Here is a 13,235-nt window from a genome sequence, read left to right on the forward strand (position 1 = left end):
AAATAATACCAATAGCCAACATGCATCCTCTACTATGTAGTCACATCTGTTAGCTCCTTTAGTCATGCATGACCTTACGAATTTGGGGCTGTCATTCTCTCCATTTATAAATGAGCAAACTAAGGCGACGTGGTTAAGTTCCCTGTTTAATGTCACACACCTAGGAAGTGATAGTCAGGATTCAAGCCTCAACAGGCTGGGCCCTATATTCTGGAAATCACAGGTGTCACTTGTGATAAGGGAATTCCAAGAATTTTCAGTCCCTTTGATCTCAAAATTCAAAACTAATGACAAGGTCATCAGATTAGCCTAGTTTTGAGTTTTCCTTCCACTCCCTGGCTAGTAGAGGAAGAAAAACTTTAATTACAGCCTTACCAGCCTAATTCCAATGAGGGAGTGCTAATTTCTCATAATGAAATTAGGGCACTGTTAAAAAAGGGAACGCGGATGTCCAAGAGCTAAAAATAAAAAGGTATACTATAAAAAGCCTGCCCTTTATCACACTCCACTGAAATGAATATTTGAGGTTGCCTCCTTTATTTAATAAGACAAGAGTAGGTAAAGATACTAATTTATTTTACATTAACACTTTTAGTTTGTAAGAAAAAACTGCATAATTAGCTACATTTGAATTACAGACAGTCCTCCAATTATGATGGCTTGACTCACAATTTTTCAACTTTACAATGACATAAAAGTGATAAGTATTCAGTGGAAACCACATGCTGAATTTTGAATTTAGATCTTTTCCCAGGCAAGCCATTTGCTGGAGGATCCTCTCTCGTGCTGCTAGGCAGCAGGGGCAAGGCTCAGTTCCTACTCACCCATGCAATCACGGCATTGAACAACCCACTTACAATCATTCTGTAGCCATACAACCATTCTGGTTTCACATTCAGTCCCATAGTCAATACATTACATGAGATATTCAACACTTTATTATAAAGCAGTCTTTGCATTTGATGATTTTGCCCAACCATAGGCTAATGTAAGTGTTCTGTGCCCATTTAAGGGAGGCTAGGCTAAGCTATGTGTATGCTAGGTGTATAAGTTAGGTCCATATAGCAGAATAAAGATATCTTGATTGAAACCATTTTCACTCTGTAACTGTAAAATTGCTTTTGTTTGAAATAAAATCATCGCTGTAACAGAAGGAAGTGCCTTCTGGGTGGAGCAGCAAAAATACTGACAAGTATTGTTTTAAGAACAGGATGCTTTCATCAAGTGGAGTCCAAAGGAGTCATTTCTCAGAAGGAAGCAGAAGAGTTACAAAGGATCTTCTTTCTCCCACACAGCACAAAGCATCTTTCAAGGTCACCATGAGTGCATACATTTGCAATGTAATGGAATATGCAATTATTCATAAAACTAATTCATTGGCTATGGAAAAAGAAACCTTCAAATAAATATATGGTTGGTGTTTTAAGGTAAGAACATTATTCAAATAAGTGGATTATGCTGGCATTGTTTAACTAGGCTGAGGTTTCTTGCTTTTTTTGTTTGCTTCTTTAATGTGATTTGCTAATTTCATGCTTCCAGAATGTCAACAAGGCTAATAAAATAGCAATTTAAGGCCACATTAAAAGCTGAACTAAATGGCACCATTCAACTGAAGACATTAAAACAAAATTACAGGGTGTCCTCCTATCAGAAGGCATTTTTAGCTTTAATGTAGAATGGGGGGGCTTTATTTCTCTCTCCCCCCTTCTGCCTGGGGCTACTGTAGCTTTGTGGGACTAGAAACCCTGGCCTATTCTTGCTAAAATAATTCTTGTTGGGATGACTTAATTCTTTTTTCACTTGAATATTCACTTTCTTCTTAGGACAGTCCTTGTAGGATTTAAGGACAAATTAATTGCATACAGAGACAATGGGACCATATCCTTCACTTTCTTGATAGGATCTCACTAGAAGGAAGCTCACCTGAGCATTTAAGGATGATAAACTTATTTTGTCTCTACAGCTATCAGTGTATTTAGTGTTGCCAATGTTTAAGGCTTTGTATCAGGGTCTTTCCTTCCCACTCCATCAAACCTGCACACACAAGCCCTGCAGACAAGGTAAGAATGCTCTCTTACATACTTCTTTCCTAATCAATTTCATGTAGTTCCCCCACCAATATTCACATTAGTCGGTTGTAGTGTCATACTTTGGATAAATTTATAAGGTTATCTTTACATCATTTGCCTCGAGTAGTGACAAAAAACAAAAGCCAGTGAAGGACACCAGAAACTTAGGACTTAAATTCAGAAAACAACTGAAAACACAGCCAAAAGTAATTTCAAGTGTTTGTTAGTATTGATACTATTTAAAACACTTTCCTACTGGATGTCTTATGGTAGCCTCATGATACATTGTTATGGTAGGAAAAGATGTTACTTAACTTCACAGGAAGTAAAGTTTAAGTCAGGGGTCCAGTGTGAGATTTCTTCTAAAATAATGACTAGCTATAAGTCTTCAGGTAGAATTCTCTGTTTAGGAAATACGGCAAAATTCAGTATTCTTCTTGGACAAATCAATTTTACTTTGACTTTAACTAATGCTAATCCCAAATGTTGTTTCTATGAATGTGAGCTCTGGTTTTGAGAATTTTTATGCATCTCAGAAAATTTAAAAGTTGCAGAAGTCTTGTTCTCATATCTAAGGATAACACACATATTAAATTTTGATCAGTTTTAATCTCTGTGATCCATTGATCTTGACCACATTTTATTACCATCCCAACCAATTGCCATTCACTCTATTTTTGTATAGATGTTTTGAGATTCACTAACCTATAATGTAGGTTATAATGACACAGTAGTTTCATAAAGACTGTCTTTCTAATTAATATTGCAAGTATAGGAGTAACATTTGGCAACCTTTAGTACTTTGGACAGAATTTTACCAAGTCTTCTGGAAAGAAGTATGTCTAGAAAGAAACAATTCAGCAAGATAGGAATTAATTCCTCCCATCTTATCTGATCATTCTTTTATATAAGTGAAAGTAACTGCACAGAAAAGCAATCTAAATGAAATCCTAGTGATCTAAAAAAGCTAATGTAACATTACAAAAATAATCACAGTAAATACTGGATATTGGTTGCTTATTATAGGCTGTCCATACTTCTAACCCATTCTAAAGCCTTCTTTCTGAAGAGAGAATGCGGTTGTAATCATTGGCTTCTCTGTTGTTACCCTCATCCTGACCAAGGGAAGATAAAGTGAATTATCTGATTGATAATTTGTGATGTGTGCATGTTGGGCTCAGCTCTGCCCTTTATTTTGCTTGGGAGCAAGATTACTCCACAAAAGCCTGTGTTTCCTTCTGCTCCACCCTGTGCTAAATGTTATGTAGACTCTTATCGTGCTCTGTTCCATCTCTGTCTGTGATTGGTGGGGAAAATTTGCCCAATTCTGGGGTTTACTTAGAAAACTCACTTGGCTCTCTCTCAAAGCCACATTTTTTCCATTGACATTAAGGATATGTTGGTCTCCATATCTACTTCTTGTCTTATTTCTCAAAATGTTCAGAACCTAAGAGAATAGAGGTGCTATTCTTTGAGGGCCCCTTTGAAGACCTGAGGTTTGCAACATTGAAGACAAAAGTGTCCTAACCCATTTAATCCATCCAAAAGCCCTTAAAATATCTCTTATTCTCCTTTTACAAATGATAAAGCAGAAGCTCAATAATTAAAATACTCAATGCCGCATTGTAAATAGTTGAGCTGGGATTTGAATAAAGTCTGCTTGTCTCTAAATTCCATATTCTTAAATTTCCAATCTGCTTCCTCAAGGCATGAAAGGCATGGAAGATATTTGGTTCTTGCTCTCTCATCTCCCTCACGAGTAAACAGAATCAGGTAGATATGAAGTTAATTGCCCAAGGTCATGCAACTCATCATTGACTTCATCAAGGCTTGCAACCAGGTTTCTGCATTTGCCTTCTTCCATAAATTTGTAATCAAGACAAGTAACTGAAGCAAAACAGAATTTTGCCAGGTGTGGCTAAAATCCTCCATAAGAAATCTAATGCCATGTTTGCATTTGGCCACAGGACATAGAAACTGCCGAAGCAAAATTAAATATTTATTTTCAACTTGGGTATAAAACCAGAAGGAAAAAAAAAAAAAGGAAGCCAGTAACTGTAGTAGAGGGCAGGGGATAAGGAGGTTCAAAAAAGAATAGTTAAATTTTTATAATTTTTGTTGCTAAGGTAGAAAAAATTATGCAAAATCGTTTATCTGCAGAGTATGAACATAAATTATTTTTGTATTGCTAATGATAATACAAGAATCTATTTTGATGGTGTTATTGTTTTGCCAAGAACACATTTGCTTACGAAATTAATGTTTTCTGACTTGATCTAAGTCCAATCCATGTATATCTATGACTGCTACAGGGGGAGATATATCTCAACAAATTTAGTTATCCTGTTTTTTCTGATATAATACCTTACAACCCTTCACAAGCCCTTAGGAGCACTGACAATCTCAAATTTATACTGAAAGAAAGTGCACTCCTCCATATCTGCATTTGCAAATAAGAGAGATCGTGTAACTGGTATAATTCAATATCCTTCATAAAATATTCTTCCATGTATGTCCATTAGCTATTACTGCTATCTCTCCAAAACATACTAGCATAAATAAGCAGCTGTCTATTATTTCTCATGATCCTAGTGGATAGATGAATTGAACTGATGTCTACAATCAGCTGAGTGCTGGTTAGATGGTTTTGCTGATGATGTCTGTGTTCTCACACGTGTCTGAGGATTGGGTTAAAATGATTTGCCTGTGTTCCATATGTTCTTTCATTCTCCAGCAGGCTAGCACAGCCTTGTCCCCAGGCTAGCTCAAATCTGTTCTAACAATTATTGCAGGGAAGCAAGAAAAAGAAATGTAAATGTGCAAGAGATTTTTCAAGGCTTGGTTTATGTCAAGCCTTCTAATATTCTACTGGCCAAATCAAGTAACGTAGCTGAGCCAGAGTCAGAGTGAGAGAGGTCTACAGGGCAAAAATTATAGGACAAACCACGTGGCTATAGGTGGGTTATTAATAGGAGCCATCAGTGCAATCCTTGTACAAGAGAATGTTAAATATCTGATGGGTTAAAAAAATGTGTATTTTAATGTCTAAATTCTGATGGTATTTATCAGTTAAATGCTGATTGGCAACATATTGTTATTCTTATTACTGCACAGATAACCAGCTGGAGCAGTCTGAATCATATGGAAACTTGGTAGGTTAGATACTATCTGAGGGCGAAAGAAGGGAGGGAGTCAACCTGAGGAGCATTTTTAAGTAAGTGTGACTATTTCCTAATGGCTGTTTTCTTAAAATTTTCCAGCTTCTTTATTAAGATACATTTGGTATATAAAAACTGCACATAACAATGTTTGCAATTTGTTGAGTCTAGACATATGGGCACACTGGTATTAACATCACTGCGGTCCAGATCATAAAACATATTCATCAGCTCTAAAATTTTCCTGTGTTTCTTTTTGTTCATTTGTTTCTTTTTGTTTATTTGTTTTTACTATTTGTGTGTGTGTGTGTGTGTGTGTATGTTTTGTGGTAAAAACACTTAACAGTTAACACTATCCTCCTGATAAATGGTTTCTTGGATATGCACACCAGAAGTATAGGGAACAAAAGCAAAAATACGTAAGTGGGACTCCATCACACAAAAAAGGTTGTACACAACAAAGGAAACAATCAATGAGTTAAAAGGCAAAATACGGGATGGGAGAAAATACTTTCAAACCATACATCTGATAAGGGATTAATTTCCAAAATATATAAGTAATTCAATAGAAATGATAGCAATAATAAAGTAACCCAATTAAACAGTGGACAAAGGACTTGAAAAGACCTTTTACCAAAGACATACAAATGGCAAGCAAGTATACAAAAAGATGGTCAGCATCAATCATCAGTGAAATGTAAAACAAAACCACAAAGAGGGGCAGCTGGGTTGCTCATTCGGTTGAGCATTAGATTCTAGATTTTGGCTCAGGTTGTGATCTCAGGATCATGAGATTGAGCCCTGCATCAGGCTCAGTATTTAGCCAGAATCTGCTTGAGATTCCCTCTCTTCCTCTCCCTCTGCCCCTCCCCCCACTGACGCGCTCCCTCTCTCTCCCATCCAATTACTAACCAGGCCCGACCCTGCTTAGCTTCCCAGATCAGATGAGGTCGGGCACACTCAGGGTGGGATGGCCGTAGATGCTCCCTCTCTCTTTCTTTCTCTCTCTCTCGGTCTCTCTCTTGCTCTCTCACTCTGTTTCTCTCAAATAAATAAATAAATCTTTATAAAAGAGAAATCAGCTCACATCTATTAAGATGGCTATTACCAAAAACAACACAAGTGTTGGCAAGGTTGTGGAGGAATTGAAACCCTTGTGCACTGTTGCTGGGAATGTAAATTGGTAAAGCAATGAAAGATAGTATGGACATTCCTCAAAAAATTAAAACTAGAACTACTATATAATCCAGTAATCCCATTTCTGAGTATATATCCAAAAGAATTAAAATCAGGATCTTGAAGAGTTCCCAGGTTCACTGCAGTATTTTTCACAATAGCCAAGATATAAAAACAACCCAGATGTCCACTGACTGATGAATGGATGAAGAAAATGTATAAACACACAGTGGAATATTATTCAACCTCTAAAAAGAAGGAAATCCTATCATTTGTGACAACATGGATGGCCCTGGGAGACCTTAAGCTAAGTGAAATAAGTCAGTCACAGGATAAATACTTCATGATTCCTCTTATATAAGGCACCTGAAATTGTCAAAGGTATAGAAATATATAATATAATGATGATTATCAGGGGATGGAGGAGGGGGATTTTGTCCAATGGGTAGATATGCTGTACAACACAGTGCCTATAGTTAACAATAAGGTACTGTGCACTTAAACATTTGTCTATTTTCTTAAATGAATCAAATAATCATCTTTAACACTAGGACTCAGAAATATCTTGGACGGTGATTTGGATTGCTTTCAGATTTGGGGCTATATCTTTTGACTTTTGTGTTCCTTTCTGACTCTAAATCAATATAGCAAAGCTTTGCTTTTAGGCAAATTTCACTAAATGCACACCAGTTACAATTGAGGTGGATTTAACTCACTCATGTTTGTGTCTGATTCCTAATTATATGTTTCCAATCACTTAGTTACTTTAATCAATTATCTACTGAAGCATCGTGGTTCCAGATGTAATCTTAACATAGAAATTAAATGAGAGAAAATGTGGGATTTGGGACATTAAGCACACAACTAATTAAATCATATTGAATCCATTGACTTAGGTTTCACTTTATTATGAACATTTATCTTGATATTTTATTCAATCAGGAATGCTATTTATGGGTTGAGTGTATCTGCCCTTAACTTACTTTCACTATTATTACAGGGTTATTTATACTGGGAAAATAGATGAGATTGATAATCATAATTCACATAGACTAAACCTATAGACCCCAAATGTTTGAAATGGTCATCTGATTACATCTACAAGGTAAGATTTGGGGAGGGATATGTGTTGAATAGGGTTGGTAAATATTCGGGGTGCCTGGGTGGCTCAGTTGGTTAAGCAGCTGCCTTCGGCTCAGGTCATGATCCCAGGGTCCTGGGATGGAGCCTTCATTGGGCTTCCTGCTCAGTGGGAAGCCTGTTTCTCCCTCTCCCTCTCCCTGCCTCTCTGCCTACTTGTGCTCTCTAACTCTCTGTCAAATAAATAAAACCTTAAAAAAAAAAAGAGTTGGTAAATATTTGCTTTCTTGACTTTACTATTGTGTTATGCGTATGTTGCATGTTGCATGTATGGTGTTAATATTAATAATGTAAAGATTATATGAGGCTGTGGAAGACAAATCTCCTTTTAGAAACTTACCATGCGAACAGCAAATAATAATCTAATGCATAAAAACCTGAAACATGACATGTGGAATCATATAGACTTGAGTTAGAATCTTAGTTCTACCATGTACTAACTATGATTTACTGGATTTTTCCAAGCCTCAGTTTCCCATATGTAAAACTGGGAATAATTATTGTTTCTCCCAACAATTCACTGGGAGAATCAAATGTGATAATGGATGTAAAATGCTAAGAGCATTGTGCCTGTATATTGTAAGTGCTTAATACATTTTTCTTTAGTGATACTGATGGAAAATATAGAGAATATATGTAAGTGATTGTCATGAATATCCTAAAAATTCATAAAAACAGTAGCTTAAATGGATTTGTTTAGTGTATCAAAAACTGCAGTAGTATGTTACACGAGCAAATAAACTTAATTGAAATTTAATCTATTTAATTCAAAATTAAGCCCTATTTGCAACTTTGCAGTTACCCCAGGAGAAGTGTAGAATTGTACATGTTTGTGATTTATGCTCACAAGAGCCCTGGATTCTGATACTGTTCTCACGGAACCAACAATAGGATTAGAGGTTTCTATTTTGTGGTGGTTGATAAAAACCCGTCTACAAAGTACATCCCCTCATCTCAGTGGTTTGGAAGTTTAATGTGCATAATGAAAACACATGGTTCTTCAGATATGTAAATTGAAACAAACTTAGAGATTCTGATTTAGGTTGTGGCAGTGTGACAAAGAACTGTGAATTTTTATATGTGTCACAGATAACTCTGATTTAGGTAGTTAGGAGCAACACTTTGAGAATCACAGCAAAATGATCTCTGCTCTGAGTATCTTGATAATAGAAGCCTAGAAGTCCAGGCTGGAGAGAGAAGAAATTGGGATTTGAAGAAGACAGAGGCGGATTGAAGTACAGTTGGTGTTAAGTCAAAGATTCCATCTTTGAAAATGTATGACAATCTAAAGTCCCTGATTATGACATGAAATGCATCAATAATGGATTTGGTAGTCACTGAGTGAAGACAGGAGACAAATGTGAATGCTTGTGGGTACAAAGGTTAGGATCGAAATCAGTAGGTGGTGGGGATGGTTTGGTGGATATATTGAAAATGAAATAAACCACCTATGATGGAAGAACATAGAATTAAAATTCCTGTTATGCCCATTAATACAAAGGGCTTCACTTAAGGATTTAAGTATCGAAAATACTTGGGAAATATTGAAATAAAAAATCTGGAGAAGTTTTGTAGAGACACAGTAATTATCAGTTATACCATATGAAATTAATTTTGAAATTCCTTTTAAAAATGATTAAATCTCTATTATGTTTCAGACCCTGGTTATTTATCTATGTACCATATCCTAAAGGAAAAGCTTTGAGAAAATGCCCTCCTTAGGAAATATGTACATTTCAATACCCAGGTCAAAACTTTCTTACATTAAAAACAAACAAACAAAAAACTTTTTTTTTAAAATCCATGTGAAGTTATTTTTTCCTCAATAAAGTAAAAATAATAAATTACATTCATAGTAATTTTGACTTAACATGGGAAAATTAGAAATACCTTGGGTTCTTCTATGCCTTTGATATAAAAGTTGCTTTATCAAAATAATCGATGGTAAGTCATACAATATAATATTCTTCACATGAACATTTGTGAAAATGATTTGTAAACCGAATGATAATATAAAAATACATATTATTATTACGTGCTGTCCCCTGAATGACACAAGTCAGTACAAAAAATATGATGCATAAAAATCAAGCTAATTTGGACACTGAGGAAAGAACAGTAGGAATTATAGTAAAAGAAACAGGGCTTGTTAAATATCCATTACCTGTCAAGCACTGTTTTATGTACTTGTATTTATTAACTTTAATTCTTTTTTTAAGATTTTATTTATTTATTTGAGAGAGAAAGCCTGTGTGCATGAGCAAGACGGAGGAGCAGAGGGAGAGGGAGAAGTGGACTCCCAACTGAGCAGGAAGCCAGACTGGAATCTCAACTCCAGGACCCTGAGATCAGGACCTGAACCCAATGAAGACGCTTAACCAAATGAGCCACCGGGCATCCTTATTAACTTTAATTCTTAAGCAAGTACTGTAAGGAAGACCTCATTTCACAAACGGTAACTGAGACACAGAGATGTGAAGTAACTTGTCAAGGATACATAACTTGACCATGGCAAAACCAATATTTAAATTTAGACATTCCTGCATTTTTTCATTAAAATTCTCATAAATATCTCTAGCATATATTATGTATTCAGTGTTTACTTCCAACTGCATACAGAAACAAATAAGTAGCTATGAAATGTGTGATGGTCTCTTTAAAAAGGGGGTCGATAGTGGGATTTGGAATTCCTCATTTCATATATATATATATATATTTTTTTTTTTTTTTTTGATCATGTATGTGAGAGTTTATTTCCTGGCTCTCCATTCTATTTTACTGGTTTGTATGCCTGCCGCATTGCCAATAATACCCTGTTTTGATTATTGTGACTTTGCAGTGAATTTTAAAATCAGGAAGTGTGAAACATCCAATTTTGTTCTTTTTGAAGTCTATTTCAGGGGCTCTTGAAAATTGTAGGTAATTTTAGGTATTTCAGGGCTTCCATATGAATTTTAGAATGGATTTTTCCTTTTCTGCAAAAAAATCTTTGGAATTTTGATAGGAATTGCATTTTATTTGTAGATGGCTTTGAGTCATATTGACATTTTAATAATTATATAATAATTATTAAATAATTATATAATAATACTTGTCAATAAAATTGACAATTTAATAATAATCAAAATTGACATTTTAATAATATTGAAACATGGACACAAACACAGGTGTTTTTCCACTTTTTAATTTTTTATTATTTATTTTTTTATTTATTTTATTATTATGTTATGTTAATCACCATACATTATATCAGTAGTTTTTGATGTAGTGTTTCATGATTCATTGTTTGCATATACCACCCAGTGCTCCATTCAGTACATGCCCTCTTTAATACCCATCACCAGGCTAACCCTATCCCCCCACCCCCTCCCCTCTAGAACCCTCAGTTTGTTTCTCAGAGTCCATAGTCTCTTATGGTTCGTCTCCCCCTCCGAGTTCCCCCCTTCATTTTTCCCTTCCTACTATCTTCTTCTTCTTCTTCTTTTTTTTTTTTTTAAACATATAATGTATTATTTGTTTCAGAGGTACAGGTCTGTGATTCAACAGTCTTACACAATTCACAGCGCTCACCATATATTAATTATACTCCTCAACCTTGATCTCTTAACTTAGCTCCACTGTCCCCCTTGCAGCATTATCATGTCGTTAATTCATTTAGCAACCCCATAAGAGTGAACATATGAATTTCCTGTGGGCCCAATCTAAATTGTCTGATGGTTTTTAGTAGTGATGTCCAGAGAATGAAGTTCCTTGATGATCACAGAGCATGTAAAATTTCAACATTGTTGTCTTTCTCAGCAAATTCTCTGTAATAGCAATATTAATTTAGCAGCTGAGATTTCTTTCTTCCAGAGAAAAGTTTAAAATAACTTGTGCTTTGTAATTAAATAGGATCTTTTTATTATAAAAATAATTCAGAATCAGCTAAAAGTAAATTCTGTCAAAGTTCTAGTAAAATGTGCAATAAGTTAATTTTAAAATAACACTTAAACCATCCCAAGTTTGCAGCATCTAATTTCATTAGTTATACTATCTTCTTTAACAATATAACATAAAATAATATGTGCTAATTTATTTAACAAATACAAAATAAAAAGTCTGCTACATGATTGTCCCACTACAATAACACTCATTAAGAAGCATTTTGGGGTAGCCTGTTAAAATATTTAAGTCTTTAATTACAAATCATTTCTCCTAATTTTATGGACGGTATAAGTGTTAAGCTAAACAGAATTCTACAGAGCTACAAAAAGGTGGAATCAAATATAACTAGGAAACTGGAGAAATAAAGCAACTTCATTTTCCTTGCACATGTGGAAAATAGAATTAAAACCGCTGAACTAAGCACGTTTTAGGTGAGGGAGGAACCTACCAAATGAGGCTAATTCAAGTAGTAAATATAGTCCAATAAAACCAAATTTTTTTTTATTTTTATTTTTTTAAAGATTTTATTTATTTATTTATTTGAGAGAGAGAATGAGATAGAGAGCATGAGAGGGGGGAGGGTCAGAAGGAGAAGCAGACTCCCTGCTGAGCAGGGAGCCCGATGCAAGACTCGATCCAGGACTCCAGGATCATGACCTGAGCCGAAGGCAGTCGCTTCACCAACTGAGCCACCCAGGCGCCCAAAACCAAATTCTTTTTTATTCACATTTATGCTAATCTCTTACTTTCTTTTTACTTGTTATTTCCTGTACTTTTTTTTTTTTAAAGATTATACTTATTTATTTGAGAGAGAGCATGTGAGCAAGAAAGAGCACGAGCAGGGTGAAGGACAGAGGGAGAAACAGACTCCCTGCTGAGCAGGGAGCCTGATGCGGGACTCAATCCCATGACTCCTGGATCATGATCTGAGCCCAAGGCAGACACATAGCTGACTGAGCCACCCAGGCGCCTCTCCTTTACCTTTTAGTCATCATTTTGTTTGTTTCATCTTAGAATTCAATTTGCAATATTATTTTAATTTACCTATTCCTTTAAGGTAAATAGAGACCATATCACCAATTCTGTTTCTTCCAGGTAGGTGCTTAGACATGATAACAATTTGGTATGGATGGTTACTATTATTTATTTATTCTTATTTCAGTTTTTATTAAAAAGCAAAAAGAAGAAAAAAGCATGTCTCACATACCAAATGATACATTACATAAAAGCTTGCACATCTCACTCATAGTTTATCATAGAAAGATAAACTGGGGAACAAAAAAATCAAATTTTTTCCTGTTCAGACAGAATTCAAATACTCAAAAGTAGGAAACCAGAGAAAGAACTATCCCCCAAAGGGAGATACATACTACAGATGATGAGAAGCTTTACAAGAGGGTAGGTTGAAAAAGCATTTGAGAGAAAATGTAGCACAAACCAGGTAACTTAGTGAAGGCTCAAATGATACTATCCTGACTATTACTACATTTTACATGATTATATTTAGATCTTAACATGATAATTAATGGTTATGTACAACCATAGGAAATTTAAAAAGTCAGTCTTTTGGCATGTTCAGCTCAAGTCATCCACTGCTTTCTTAAAAAGAAAAAAAAAAAAGGTTTTCCATAAATAAAATGATAGGTTTGAAAGAGTTGAGAAACTTAATTCTGCAAATACTCATTTCTTGTTGACACTGGATTAAGAAGACTGTGTTGTATAATCTGGCTGTTATCTTTAGGGGAGAGAGAGGTGAGCAAAGAATTTG

General features: G+C 35.2%; 1 long non-coding RNA gene across 2 annotated transcripts; it reads left to right on the plus strand.

Moving 5' to 3' along the window:
- The first annotated feature begins 1,191 nt into the window (after positions 1–1,191).
- Positions 1,192–9,818, plus strand: LOC118002146. 2 transcript variants are annotated; one of them, XR_004676962.1, is made up of 3 exons: positions 1,192–5,283; positions 7,404–7,508; positions 9,783–9,818. It is a non-coding gene; the product is annotated as an uncharacterized LOC118002146 (long non-coding RNA). The 2 variants fall into 2 exon arrangements; XR_004676963.1 differs by having other exon boundaries at positions 9,763–9,799.
- Positions 9,819–13,235: the final 3,417 nt, after the last annotated feature.

The sequence above is a fragment of the Mirounga leonina genome, unplaced genomic scaffold, assembly GCF_011800145.1.
Source record: "Mirounga leonina isolate KUSES-001 unplaced genomic scaffold, KU_Mleo_1.0 Mir_82, whole genome shotgun sequence".
Lineage (NCBI taxonomy): Eukaryota > Metazoa > Chordata > Mammalia > Carnivora > Phocidae > Mirounga > Mirounga leonina.